This window comes from Mobula hypostoma, chromosome 5, assembly GCF_963921235.1.
Source record: "Mobula hypostoma chromosome 5, sMobHyp1.1, whole genome shotgun sequence".
Lineage (NCBI taxonomy): Eukaryota > Metazoa > Chordata > Chondrichthyes > Myliobatiformes > Myliobatidae > Mobula > Mobula hypostoma.
Genome location: NC_086101.1, coordinates 120809123 through 120824841, shown reverse-complemented (window position 1 = coordinate 120824841; position 15719 = coordinate 120809123). Strand labels below are relative to the sequence as shown.

At 44.8% G+C, this 15719-nt stretch overlaps 1 protein-coding gene and 1 pseudogene across 1 annotated transcript in view; one reads left to right on the top strand and one right to left on the bottom strand.

The window, feature by feature from the left end:
- The window catches only part of ift74 (intraflagellar transport 74), a 256862-nt gene that overhangs the window by 203311 nt on the left and 37832 nt on the right, over positions 1 to 15719 (bottom strand). The gene's annotated exons all lie outside the window — the stretch shown is intronic.
- LOC134346284 (AP-1 complex subunit beta-1-like) lies at positions 12623 to 14704 on the top strand (annotated as a pseudogene).

Below are 15719 nucleotides of genomic sequence, written 5' to 3'. Positions count from 1 at the left end.
AAGACCGAGGTCATCCCGCTAGCATTGGCGATGGCTGCAGACACAGCTTGGGTGTTTATCAGCACCTGGGTTGCTTGGTTTGGCATCCCATCTGATATTTCCTCTGATCGCGGTCCTCAATTCATTTCAGACCTCTGGGCTGTGATGGCCCAGAACCTTGGTGTTGGGCTACATCATACCATGGCGGATCACCCACAGTCCAATGGCCTATGCAAGCAGTTTCTATGCTCCTTAAAGGCTGCTCTGAGGGCTTCCCTGATCGATGAGTGTTGGCATGATCGTCTCCCATGAGTTCTGCTGGAGCTCAGATCCACTGCAAAAGAGGACCTGCAGTCATCCGCGGCTGAGTTGGTATACGGGCAGCCATTACGAGTGTCAGGTGATTTCATTCCTGACGCCACGACCACCTGGTCGGCCTTTCAGCAGCATCTCACCCTCCACAGAAAATTCAATTCTTTTTCACCTATTCCTTCCTCCCATCACGGCATACAGCACTCTTGGGCTCCTGTTGATCTACATTCTGCCTCATGTATTTTTATCCACTATGATGCACACCAACATCCCCTTAAGATGGCCCATTCCGCATTTTGGAACGGGGAGGAAAGAATTTTATCATAGATAAGAGGGATAAACTTGAACATATTTCTGCAGATTGCCTTAAACCAGTCCACCAAGATTCGAAAGGTTCTGCTACCATGCCCCAGCATTACAACATAACCACGAGCCCATCAGTGTACCTCTGTGTCAGCCAGAGGTACCTGCGGTTCCCATGGAACACAGGACCAGAGCCAGGCGGTTCGTTTGAGCTCTGGACAGGTTCAGAATGCCAGTTTCAGTGAATTCTTGGGGCCTGTGTAGGGTACCGTAATTGGGAGAAATGTACATAATTCACAACCACCGACGCTGAGTTGGGATTTTGCTTTAAGAAGCTGATCTGACGTGATGACGTTGTTACATAATGATTTTTTAACGTGCCTTTGTGTTTAGGTTTTGGAGTTCAATAAAATGTGTCACGGTTTCATTAAACATAAAGCACTTTATTTCGTTTATTTGCGAAAACCTGCAGCAGCATCCTACCATCTTCAACAGCAATTAGGGATGACAATAACTCTTGAGTGACACTTGAATAGTGAAAATGAATTAATGAGGATCCAGGAAGTAGAACTAACTTTTTGAAAACATAGAACAGACAATCCAGTCTACTCAGATGCAAAAGATTCCTTGGATTCAGCCTTCACAATACCATTTTGAACTGAATGACATGTTGGACAGAAACAATAAATAAAATATTGAAACTTGATAACAATAGATCAACTGGAATTAGCTTTCTTTTTCCTGCCAATTTGATGCAATACATTTATGTAATTTTATATAATGTTATTAACAAACCATTAAAAACACTGATGGTCCTGTTGGTAGGGACTGAAGAAATATTAGTCATTCTCCTACTCCTCCCCAGTTTTAATTCCGCAGCAGGCACCTTTTAATAACAACACTGAAGAGTACAGCACAAGAACCTGTCCTTTGGCCCAAGAATTCTGTGCCAAACATAATGCCAGAGTGCACATGATCCCTATCTTCCCATTTCCAGAAGATTCACACACATGTCACAAGACATATGTAAGAAACTTGCTCGACACATCTACTCTATGTACGCCTCACATAAACTGTTCATAGGTCTCCCCCTCAGCCTCTTACACACCAAGCAAAGCAATCCAAGCTTATCCAACCTTTCTTTATGGATAATGCTCTCTAATCCATCCTGGAAAACCTCTTTAGTACCCTTTCCCAAATCTTCTAATGGGGCGGCTGATGAAGTTTAAGGGTGTTGGGGAAGTAAGAAATGATTTTCTGATTCTGGTAAATAGCGGGTTAAAATTAGGTGCCAGCTTGTGTATGCTCTTTTCTGTGAAAAGTTGGAGAGACTGTCTTTGACTGAAAAAAACTGCCTTCTGTGTTTTTTTTTAACAACTCACAGCTGTCCCTTTGAGAACGATCTGTGGGCTGTATTCACACATGCTGCATATATCATGTCTTATGAGTTCACATATTGATCTATGTTCCCACCTTTGTCTGTTCAAGTTTTACTGATAAGGCAAGAATTGGTCTGTAATTAAAACCAATGATTTAGTGTACTCTCTTATCTAATTAATTAAGTTTGCTCTAACTGACTTGGCGGGAATATCATGGTAACTGAGTGTTCTTTGTCTGTTAGTCCTATCATTTGTAGCGTTTTCCGCCTGTCAAATCAGAAGCTCGTTTGAGACGCCAGAGAGAGAAATTCTGTCTCTTTGATGTTCGGCCTCGAGTTTCTCACCAGCTGAGCTCAAACAATAAACTGGTGAAGAGGTTAAAGTAAAGAACTATGTGGTGTGATTATTGGTCCGGTGAATTTAAGTTTACATTTGGTGCCATGACTTGGATCCCAACATAGGGAACGTTTCTCTGGGCTGAGTAAGCGACTGAGAGTTTGAATCGAACACAACTGAGTGGTAGGGCGCCCCGAGATGTTTTACCTCTGGCCACTCCTTGTGTCTGGTCAGGCGTTCTGTCCCTCGCCCTGAGGAACCTGTACCTTGACAGGATCTAACGAACCACCCGGACCAGGAGAATAAGGTAAGCAGTTGTTTTGTGAGAAGTCTGCAGGTGCTGAAGGATTGGGCAACAGGTCTTTAGCATGGTCAATTATTAAGCTGTATAATTGAGTCGACTTAACTAATTGGGTAACGGGCAAGGAAAGGGCCTGGTCTATTTGTATAATTGGACAACAGGTCTCTGGCCTGGTTAATTAAGCTGTATAAGTGAATAACTAATACAGGTGACAGATGCCTCCGGAGGTTAAGCGCAGCGCTGAAAAAAAGCTGGGAAATGGTGTGTGGCCACTAGGGAAGATTGAGATATAACTTCTTGTGAACAAGCAGTAAATTTAATTTGGAAAAAGAATTGTGGTAAAAAGTGGAAATTATTGATCAAAGAATGGAAAGATAGAGCTGATATCAAATGGAATAGTACTTTACTGGCCAGTTGGAGGAACAATGCATGTGATAAAGGGGTAGAGGTATGTACAGGTAATGGCACTCCCAAGAACTGGGAGACACTGAAAGCAGAGTGTGAGTGGGTAGATGGGCGATGGAAGAGAGAGCAGGACAAGCAGCGTAACCAGGCAAAGGCTGATATGGACAGACAGGAAGGTTTAGATCGGCAGTGCAGCGTGTGAGATCCAGCACTAATACAGGATCCCGAACTTATGTCTGACATACCGACTCTATTTGATGATTCCGGTGACACTGATAGAGATGAGGAGAGAGGTTGCTATCCCTGACTACAACCCCCGCCAATGCCCCCAACTCCACCAATGGCACCCCCACCACCTCCCTAACAAGGCCCTGTCCAAGAGGGAATAGGCAAACGAGTGAAATTATATCCCCGTAATGGGGGGGATGAAGGCTGTCATGGCCTGGGAATGAAGGGGGCAAGGGAGAGGGACTCCGAAACCTGTTTGAGGGGATGACCATGTCACCACCACATCAATACCCCATTTGCCAGATGCCGAACCCCCAGGCTGGTCATGGAGGCAACCAGAACATAGAACATAGAATAGTACAGTGCAGTACAGGCCCTTCGGCCCACAATGTTGTGCCGACCCTCAAACCCTGCCTCCCATATAAGCCCCCACCTTAGATTCCTCCATATACCTGTCTAGTAGTCTCTTAAACTTCACTAGTGTATCTGCCTCCACCACTGACTCAGGCAGTGCATTCCACGCACTAACCACTCTCTGAGTAAAAAGCCTTCCTCTAATATCCCCTTTGAACTTCCCACCCCTTACCTTAAAGCCATGTCTTCTTGTATTGAGCAGTGGTGCCCTGGGGAAGAGGCGCTGGCTATCCACTCTATCTATTCCTCTTATTATCTTGTACACCTTTATCATGTCTCCTCTCATCCTCATTCTCTCCAAAGAGTAAAGCTCTAGCTCCCTTAATCTCTGATCAGAATGCGTACTTTCTAAACCAGGCAGCATCCTGGTAAATTACCTCTGTATCCTTTCCAATGCTTCCACATCCTTCCTATAGTGAGGTGACCAGAACTGGACACAGTACTCCAAGTGTGGCCTAACCAGAGTTTTATAGAGCTGCATCATTACATCGCGACTCTTAAACTCTATCCCTCAACTTATGAAAGCTAACTTTCTTAACTACCCTATCCACCTGTGAGGCAACTTTCAGGGATCTGTGGACATGTACCCCGAGATCCCTCTGCTCCTCCACACTACCAAGTATCCTGCCATTTACTTTGTACTCTGCCTTGGAGTTTGTCCTTCCAAAGTGTACCACCTCACACTTCTCCGGGTTGAACTCCATCTGCCACTTCTCAGCCCACTTCTGCATCCTATCAATGCCTCTCTGCAATCTTCGACAATCCTCTACACTATCTACAACACCACCAACCTTTGTGTCGTCTGCAAACTTGCCAACCCACCCTTCTACCCCCACATCCAGGTCGTTAGTAAAAATCACGAAAAGTAGAGGTCCCAGAACAGATCCTTGTGGGACACCACTAGTCACAATCCTCCAATCTGAATGTACTCCCTCCACCACCACCCTCCTCTGCCTTCTGCAGGCAAGCCAATTCTGAATCCACCTGGCCAAACTTCCCTGGATCCCATGCCTTCTAACTTTCTGAATAAGCCTACCGTGCGGAACCTTGTCAAATGCCTTACTAAAATCCATATAGATCACATCCACTGCACTACCCTCATCTATATGCCTGGTCACCTCCTCAAAGAACTCTATCAGGCTTGTTAGACATGACCTGCCCTTCACAAAGCCATGCTGACTGTCCTTGATCAGACCATGATTCTCTAAATGCCTATACATCCTATATCTAAGAATCTTTTCCAATAGCTTTCCCACCACAGACGTAAGGCTCACTGGTCTATAATTACCCGGACTATCCCTACTACCTTTTTTGAACAAGGGAACAACATTCGCCTCCCTCCAATCCTCCGGTACCATTCCCGTGGACAACGAGGACATAAAGATCCAGGCCAGAGGCTCAACAATCTCTTCTCTCGCCTCGTGGAGCAGCCTGGGGAATATTCCGTCAGGCCCCGGGGACTTATCTGTCCTAATGTATTTTGACAACTCCAACACCTCCTCTCCCTTAATATCAACATGCTCCAGAACATCAACATCACTCATATTGTCCTCACCATCATCAAGTTCCCTCTCATTGGTGAATACCGAAGAGAAGTATTCATTGAGGACCTCACTCACTTCCACAGCCTCCAGGCACATCTTCCCACCTTTATCTCTAATCGGTCCTACCTTCACTCCTGTCATCCTTTTTTTCTTCACATAACTGAAGAATGCCTTGGGGTTTAGGGGTTTTCCTTTACCCTACTCGCCAAGGCCTTCTCATGCCCCCTTCTTGCTCTTCTCAGCCCCTTCTTAAGCTCCTTTCTTGCTTCCCTATATTCCTCAATAGATCAATCTGATCCTTGCTTCCTAAACCTCATGTATGCTGCCTTCTTCCACCTGACTAGATTTTCCACCTCACTTGTCACCCATGGTTCCTTCGCCATACCATTCTTTATCTTCCTCAGCGGGACAAATTTATCCCTTACATCCCGCAGGAGATCTCTAAACATTGACCACATGTCCATAGTACATTTCCCTGCAAAAACATCGTTCCAATTCACACTCACAAGTTCTAGCCTTATAGCCTCATAATTTGCCTTTCCCCAATTAAAAATTTTCCTGTCCTCTTTGATTCTATCCTTTTCCATGGTAATTATAAAGGCCAGGGAGTGGTGGTCACTGTCCTCCAGATGCTCACCCACTGAGAGATCTGTGACCTGACCCGGTTCATTACCTAGTACTAGATCTAGTATGGCATTCCCCCTGGTCGGCCTGTCCACATACTGTGACAGGAATCCATCCTGGACACACTTAACAAATTCTACCCCATCTAAACCCTTGGAACTAATCAGGTGCCAATCAATATTAGGGAAGTTAAAGTCACCCATGATAACAACCCTGTTATTTTTGCACCTTTCCAAAATCTGCCTCCCAATCTGCTCCTCTGTATCTCTGCTGCTACCAGGGGGCCTATAGAATACCCCCAGTAGAGTAACTGTTCCCTTCCTGTTCCTGACTTCCACCCATATTGACTCAAAAGAGGATCCTGCTACATTACCCACCCTTTCTGTAACTGTAATAGTATCCCTGACCAGAACCCAACCTGTATGCCCCCTGGAAACCCCAGGAGATGATAATGATAATGAATCAGGCACCAGATTGAAAAGAGAAGCCTGCAACGTTCGCTCAATATATCCGAAGTACCATTCAGATGTATAAGGCCACTCCACAGGATTTATTTGGATTATGCTGCATGATACTATCTCCAGAGGAAAAACAGAAATGGCAGGAGAGTATAGGGGGACCACAGACCTATGCAAATTTTAAAGCAGCTGTTCCTGGTGACAACCAACAGGTAGAAAGAATTATTCAGTCCCTTGAGCAAGCCCTACAACAACCAGTAAATATTACCAAGGTCTTGGAATGTAAGCCCAAGCCAGGGGAGTTGGGATCTGACTATTGGAGAGATTTGTCACGTGCTACGGGACGTTTGCAGGCGATTCCGCTTTTAACGGTGGCCAAGATTCCCCGTTGTTTAATGTAATTTTGCAGTGTAAACCTTCTGACATTGTGGACATGCTCAGAACGAATAATATGGACTGGTCTGATAGCACCAGACCACGGATGAGACGTGCTGTGGTACACTACTGGGACTGACTTGGTGAACCAAAATCTCGCCCGCAACCTCAGGTAAAAACTGAATACATACAGCACCCGCGGAAGCAATTAGTTGGAGGCGATGGGGATCCACTTGATGGAAGGGAGGAACCCAAAGACCCTGATCAACGTTATCCGAATTGGCCATATCCTGCGTATCCTAACCCTGATGATTTAAAACCCTGGGACCAGCCCCCGATGGGTGGCAACCACCCAGCTGCAATATGCCTCAATGATATTCACGAGGACCCCCGCGAGGGCCGCGCCCAATGAATTCACCTTGGCACCTCGGAGAAGGATACTCCTGGAGACAAGATGGCAAGGATCCTTGCTTTAATTGTGGCCGCTATGGGCATTGGAGGAATAATTGCCTTTGGAAACCGAGATCTGAACCCCCGTCTCAGGGGCCTCCACAAGCTCCATTCTCTACCAACAACCCCTTTAGAGCCTGATCTAAACGAAGGAATCTCCCGGTGGTAAGCACGTCCCCAAGTCAAGAATCTCATGTCACCTTACAAGTGGCTGGAGTCCCGATTCCGTTTATGATTGATACGGGGGCAACAACTTCCACCCTCGATCAGGAAATAGTGAAGGATAAGGGATTCCAGCTAGCAGGCACTACCATTATCCTAGCAACACACACAAAATGTTGGTGCAACGCAGCAGGCCAGGCAGCATCTATAGGAAGAGGTACAGTCGATGTTTCGGGCTGAGACCCTTCGTGAGTCCTGTCGAAGGGTCTCGGCTCTAAACGTCAACTGCACATTTTCCTATAGATGCTGCCTGGCCTGCTGCATTCAACCAGCATTTTGTGTGTGTTCCTTGAATTTCCAGCATCTGCAGATTTCCTCATGCTTGCGTTTTTAAACTACCATTATCTTGTCAGGATTTGAAGGACTTGAGTGCCCCTACCCGCGAACTCAGCCGCTACCAGTCAAATATTGCAGACATGGTGGCAACATTTCTTTCACTGCGACCACTAGCATAGGGTGTAATCCAGCAGCGAGAGACTTGCTCTGTCCGTTAGAAGTCAAGATTCTATGCACAGACAAAGATATCACCCTGGGACTAGTGAACAGCCAACAGCTTCCCCAGTTACCGACCCCCCAGTGGTAGGCACTTAATCCGGACTCCACTTTGTTTGAACACCCCCCTGTCAGAGGCAGACCCTCATATGACTCTGTGCTATGATCCTAAGGGGTGCTCAACTGAGGAAACCCTTCGAGGGACAGAAGTTCCCAGTCACGGTGATTGGAAAGGTTAAAGGAAAAGAGGGCAGTGCATTACTGGCCAAAGTTCCGGATTTCCTCTGGCAACAGACAGGACTGGTGGTTCCCCATACCACCGTTAGGGTTTGCCCTGGGTTCAAGCCAAAGAGCCTAGGGTTCCTTGCCTACACCCTGACGAAACAAGCCTCCAGCACCGAGGGAGAATGACAAGACTTGTCCGCCGGCCAACTCCGATACTGGAAGGAGTCGGAGGTGAAGACGGGATATCTGGTAAGACACTCTTTTAATATTGACCGAACCCAAGACGTTGTATCCCATCTCTGGACAATTTCAGGCCATGAAGTCAGCTGCACCAACTGCCCCCCCCCCGTACAGATCACCATGAAAGAAGGACAGACTGTCCCATCCATTCCGCAATACCCCCTCAAGCCCGGGCAACATTTTATGAGGATGAAAGCTCCTTTGTGGATCCAGCAGGGAAACAATGTTCTGGCTATGGGATAGTGACGAACAGTGAAATAGTTAAACAGGCCTCTTTTGAAACAGCTGCCTCCACCCACAAGGCTGAGCTGTCTGCTCTGACTCGTGCCTGCATCCTAGCCAACAGACTAAAGTGCAGTCTAACAGATTACTCAGTTCTGATTTTGAAGAATCCACCACAAAACCAATCCTTTGAAGAAGACCTTAAAAAAAAACGCAAAGTCATAAAATAAGACGACTTTGAAGAGGGAGTCCACGACTATTTAGAAAAAAATAAAGAGGCCTGAATGAGGGTTTCAGTGGAGGAGCCAAAAGTACAAGCCTAAGCTGGAATCCTCTTGATTAACATTTCGAATTTCAAAATAAAAAAGCCTGTTGGAAAGAAATCTCAAACCAAGGCTAAAGTGCGAAGCTTTACACAGACTCCTGTTAGGTACTGACTACTAAACTTTGGGGATTCCTGACTTCCTCTGGTCACCCCATTAGTAATGCTACCTTTGTAAACAACTTACTGCTCTACAGCTACCTCAAGTTTTGGCTGTAATCAAATGTGCAGCCCAAACTGGGGAATCTGATGAGATATCCAAGGGCAGTGCTAGGGCTGATGCAGCAGCTAAACAGACAGCCTTGAATGCCACATTTTTAGTCCGCTCGGGAACCCAGCAAGCTCCAATAGACAAAATCTAAGGACGGGTATGCCAGTTATGGGGGAAATACATACGTTCAAAGGGGAACGCCCCTGAAGAACAGCGCAAACTATGGTCCCAAATGGGTTGTCACCTTGAACCTCAGACCAATTTATGGGTGACCCCTGCGGGACAGGTCTGTGTTCCCTCTGTGTTTTCACTTATTTTGAAAGATTATGTAAATAATTGTACACACTTGGGCAAGGAAGGAATGGTTAATACATTATTACAATCTTGGTGACACCCTGATTTCCAGAAAGCGAGCCACAGTATGTTTAATTTGTAAGAAAAACGAATTCTTGAAACAGAATGCCTTGTGTTTCTGGAACTACCCCCTTGCCTTGTGGGCCTTTTTCTTGTTAACAACTTGATTTTATAGAATTACCTAGAGTACATTGTTATAAAAATTGCTTAGTGATAGTAGATGCATTTAGCAGGTGGATTGAAGCTGTTCCTACAACTAATAATACCGCTGTGACTACTGTGAAAATATTGCTAAAAGAAATAATTCCTCGCTATGGCCTTCCAGAAATGATAAGCTCGGACAATGGACCGCATTTTGTAGCCAAAATAAATGAAGAAATTTGCAAGGAGTTGGCTATAAAACAACAGTTCCACTGCACCCATCATCCGAAAGCAGCTGGCATAGTGGAATGAGCCAATGGTACCTTGAAAGATAAGTTGACCAAACTTGCACAAGAAACTGGATTGACTTGGTTGAAGGTTTTACCCTTAGCCCTATTCCATATCAACATAGAACATAGAATAGTACAGCACAGTACAGGCCCTTCGACCCACAATGTTGTGCCGACCCTCAAACACTGCCTCCCATATAACCCCCCACCTTAAATTCCTCCATATACCTGTATAGTAGTCTCTTAAACTTCACTAGTGTATCTGCCTCCACCACTGACTCAGGCAGTGCATTCCACGCACCAACCACTCTCTGAGTAAAAAACCTTCCTCTAAGATCCCCCTTGAACTTCCCACCCCTTACCTTAAAGCCATGTCCTCTTGTATTGAGCAGTGGTGCCCTGGGGAAGAGGCGCTGGCTATCCACTCCATCTATTCCTCTTATTATCTTGTACACCTCTATCATGTCTCCTCTCATCCTCCTTCTCTCCAAAGAGTAAAGACCTAGCTCCCTTAATCTCTGATCAGAATGCATACTTTCTAAACCAGGCAGCATCCTGGTAAATCTCCTCTGTACCCTTTCCAATGCTTCCACATCCTTCCTATAGTGAGGTGACACAGTACTCCAAGAGTGGCCTAACCAGAGTTTTATAGAGCTGCATCATTACATCGCGACTCTTAAACTCTATCCCTCGACTTATGAAAGCTAACACCCCATAAGCTTTCTTAACTACCCTATCCACCTGTGAGGCAACTTTCAGGGATCTGTGGACATGTACCCCCAGATCCCTCTGCTCCTCCACACTACCAAGTATCCTGCCATTTACTTTGTACTCTGCCTTGGAGTTTGTCCTTCCAAAATGTACCACCTCACACTTCTCCGGGTTGAACTCCATCTGCCACTTCTCAGCCCACTTCTGCATCCTATCAATGTCTCTCTGCAATCTTTGACAATTCTCTACACTATCTACAACACCACCAACCTTTGTGTCGTCTGCAAACTTGCCAACCCACCCTTCTACCCCCACATCCAGGTCAATAATAAAAATCACGAGAAGCAGAGGTCCCAGAACAGATCCTTGTGGGACACCACTAGTCATAATCCTCCAATCTGAATGTACTCCCTCCACCACCACCCTCTGCCTTCTGCAGGCAAGCCAATTCTGAATCCACCTGGCCAAACTTCCCTGGATCCCACGCCTTCTGACTTTCTGAATAAGCCTACCGTGTGGAACCTTGTCAAATGCCTTACTAAAATCCATATAGATCACATCCACTGCGCTACCCTCATCTATATGCCTGGTCACCTCCTCAAGGAACTCTATCAGGCTTGTTAGACACGATCTGCCCTTCACAAAGCCATGCTGACTGTCCCTGATCAGACTATGATTCTCTAAATGCCCATAGATCCTAATTCTAAGAATCTTTTCCAACAGCTTTCCCACCACAGGCGTAAGGCTCACTGGTCTATAATTACCCAGACTATCCCTACTACCTTTTTTGAAAAAGGGGACAACATTCACGTCCCTCCAATCCTCCGGTACTATTCCCGTGGACAACGAGGACATAAGGATCCTAGCCAGAGGCTCAGCAATCTCTCCCCTTGCCGCGTGAAGCAGCCTGGGGAATATTCCATCAGGTCCCGGGGACTTATCCGTCCTAATGTATTTTAACAACTCCAACACCTCCTCTCCCTTAATATCAACATGCTCCAGAACATCAACCTCACTCATATTGTCCTCACCATCATCAAGTTCCCATTCATTGGTGAATACCGAAGAGAAGTATTCATTGAGGACCTCACTCACTTCCACAGCCTCCAGGCACATCTTCCCACTTTTATATCTAATCAGTCCTACCTTCACTCCTGTCATCCTTTTTTCTTCACGTAATTGAAGAATGCCTTGGAGTTTTCCTTTACCCCACTCGCCAAGGCCTTCTCATGCTCCCTTCTTAAGCTCCTTTCTTGTTTCCCTATATTCCTTAATAGACCCATCTGATCCTTGCTTCCTAAACCTCATGTATGCTGCCTTCTTCCACCTGACTAGATTTTCCACTCACTTGCAACCCATGGTTCCTTCACCATACCATTCTTTATCTTCCTCACCGGGACAAATTTATCCCTAACATCCTGCAAGAGATCTCTAAACATCGACCACATGTCCAATAGTACATTTCCCTGCAAAAATATCATCCCAATTCACACCCGCAAGTTCTAGCCTTATAGCCTCATAATTTGTCCTTCCCCAATTAAAAATTTTCCTGTCCTCTCTGATTCTATCCTTTTCCATGATAATGCTAAAGGCCAGGGAGTGGTGGTCACTGTCCCCCAGATGCTCACCCACTGAGAGATCTGTGACCTGACCGGTTCATTACTTAGTACTAGATCTAATATGGCATTCCCCCTAGTCAGCCTGTTCACATACTGTGACAGGAATCCGTCCTGGACACACTTAACAAACTCTATGAGAATCACGCCATCAAGTAAGATGGGGTTATCACCTGCAGAAATTATCTACGGGAAGCCTTTGAGAACCCCATGGGGACCCCGACCCTGTTTGCCACTCCTCCCTGAGAGCAAAATTAGATATGCATACCTTGGGGGAGGAGATGGGAAATATTTATGCAAATTAACTAAAACTTTCCAAAGCTTTCATTCACAGGTACAACAGGCCAATCGGGAAGACGAAACCCAGCCTAAAGGTGACAACCCCACGATTGAGCCTGGAGATTTTGCCCTGATCAAGAATTGGGATCCAGGGAAACTCGGACCTCAGTGGAGAGGACCACACTCACCATGACTGATTCTAAATATTTCACAACAACCATGAAAGGAGAAATCTTCGAACTCAAAGCAGAACTCAACAGTGACAAGCAGGAGAAAAGGAAAGAAGCAGTGAAGAAAGTGATTACGTCAATGACTGGTGGCAAAGATGTCAGTGACCTCTTTCCTGATGTCGTAAACTGTATACCGACAGACAATTTGGAGTTGAAGAAGCTGGTGTACTTCTATCTAATGAACTATGCAAAGAGCCATCCAGATACGACAATTATGGCTGTCAATACTTTTGTTAAGGACTGTGAAGATCCCAGTCTACTTATCAGAGTGCTGACCATGGGAACAATAGGCTGTATTCATGTGGATAAAATTACTGAGTACTTGTGTGAGCCCCTGTGAAAATGTCTAAAGGATGAAGACCCTTATGTACGAAAGACTGCTGCTGTCTGTGTAGCCACGCTACATGACATCAATGCACAACTGGTAGAAGACCAGGGATTTCTGGACACTCAGAAGGATCTGATATCTGACTCTAATCCAATGGTCGTTGCAAATGCTGTGGTTGCTCTTTCAGAGATTACAGAATCTCATCCAAACAGCAACTTGTTAGACCTCAATTTTCAGACAATCAACAAGCTTTTAACTGCCTTAAACAAATGTACTGAATGGGGCCAGATATTTATCCTTGAATTGTTTGGCCAATTATAGCCCAAAGGGTGACCGAGAAGCTCAAGGCATCTGTAAGCGTGTGACCCCATGTTTACCTCATGCCAACTCAGCTGTTATCTTATGGGCTGTAAAAGTTCTGATGAAATTCATGGAAATGCTTTCAAAGGACTTGGATTACTACAGCACTTCGTTGAAGGAACTGGCTCCCCCACTGGTAACGCTGTTGTCTACAAAACCAGAACTCCAATATGTTGCCCTCATTATACAGAAAAGGTCTGAGATTCTTAAGCATGAAACGAAGGTTTTCTTTGTAAAATATAATGATCCGATATATGCGAAACTGGAAAAACTGGATATTATGATTCGATTGGCTTCTCAAGCCAACATTGCACAGGTTTTGGCAGAATTGAAGGGGTATGCCACTGAAGTAGATGTTGACTTTGTACAAAAAGCTGTGCGTACAATTGGATGATGTGCAATTAAGGTTGAGCAATCAGCAGAATGCTGTGTGAGTACGCTACTTGGCCTCATTCAGACAAAAGTAAACTACATCGTCCAAGAAGCTATTGCAGTAATAAAGGACATTTTCCACAGATACCAAAACAAGTATGAAAGTGTTATTGCAACACTTTATGAAGATCTGGACTCAATGGATGAACCAGAAGTAAGAGCAGCAATGATACGGATAGTTAGAGAGTATGCCGAAAGAACTGACAATGCTGATGAGCTATTAGAGAGCTTCCTGGAAGGATTCCATGATCAGAGCACACAGCTCAACTACAACTTTTGGCTGCTATTGTGAAGCTATTCTTAAAAAAAAACGAATGAGACACAAGAACTGGTGCAGCAAGTTCTAAGCTTGGTGACACAGGATTCTCTGACAACCGTGACTTGAAAGACTGTGGCTATATATACTGGCATTGACATTCTACAGATCTAGTGGCAGCAAAAGAAGTTGTATTGGCAGAAAAACCTCTAATTTCAGAAGAAACTGATCATATTGAACCAATCTCCTTGATGAATTAATCTGCCATATTGGAACACTGGCCCCTGTGTACCATAAGCCACCCAGTGCATTTGTGGAGGGGCAATCTCGGAGGATACGTCGAACAGACTGCAAACATGTTACTGAAGGAACTGAGTAGAAGGACTCTTTTGGAATAAAGGAAAATGTGTTGGTTGATAGTGGTGCTTATGCATGTCAGAAGTCTGATTGTATTCACTTTGATTATTATCTGTATCCTACGGTGCTTTTGACCATGTTTTGTATCATGTTGTAGAAGCGACAATCTGAGTCTGAAAGGTTATTATGTAATTATAAAAAGGAGGGAATGATGAAGCTTAAGAGTGTTTGATCAAATTTAAGGGTGTTGGGGAAGTAAGAAATGATTCCTTGATTCCTGTAAATAGCCGGTTAAAATAAGGCGCCAACTTGTGTATGCTCTCTTCTGTGAAAAGTTGGAGAGACTGTCCTTGACTGAAAAAACTGCCTTCAGTTTTTTTTTAACAACTCACAGCTGTCCCTTTGAGAACGATCTATGGGTATTCACACATGCTGCATACATCATGTCTTATGAGTTCACATATTGATCTATGTTCCCACCTTTGTCTATTCAAGTTTTACTGATAAGGCAAGAATTTGTCTGCAATTAAAACCAGTGATTTAGTGTACTCTCTTATCTAATTAATTAAGTTTGCTCTAACTGACTTGGCGGGAATATCATGGTAACTGAGTGTTCTTTGTCTGTTAGTCCTATAAATTGTAGCGTTTTCCGCCTGTCAAGTCAGAAGCGCGTTTGAGCTGCCAGAGAGGGAGAGAAACTCAGTGTCTTTGACGTTCGGCTTCGAGTTTCTGGCCGGCTGAGCTCGAACAATAAACTGGTGAAAAGGTTAAAGTAAAGAACTGTGTGGTGTGATTATTGGTCCAGTGAATTTAAGTTTACACAGCAAGAACTGTACACAATATTCTCGGTTTGGTTTAACCAAAGTTTCATATAGCTGAAGTGTGGCTTTTTCTTGTATATTCCTACTGTAAAAACCTAATCCAAACCAATGAAGGCAACCTCTTCACTACCCTATCTACTTGCAAGGCTACTTTCAGAGCTATGGATTTGAACCCCAAGATCTCACTGCACGTCAATACTGTAATGGATCCTGCCTGCCATTAATTGTATACTTTGCCTTTTCACTCACTCTCCCAAAATGTAACAATTCACACTTTTTTGAGATTTTCTTTTAAGATTAGCTTCATTTGTCATGTACTGTACACCAAGATATACAGTGAAATGCATTGCTTGCATCCATAATGTGCTAGAGCAGCCTGCAAGTATCACACCACCTAGCATGCCTACAACTTACTAACCATAATTCATGTGTCTTTGTAGTCACGGTGAGATGTAAGAAGTCCTTACAGACATCTGCAGGAATCATATCCCAATCGGTGGCA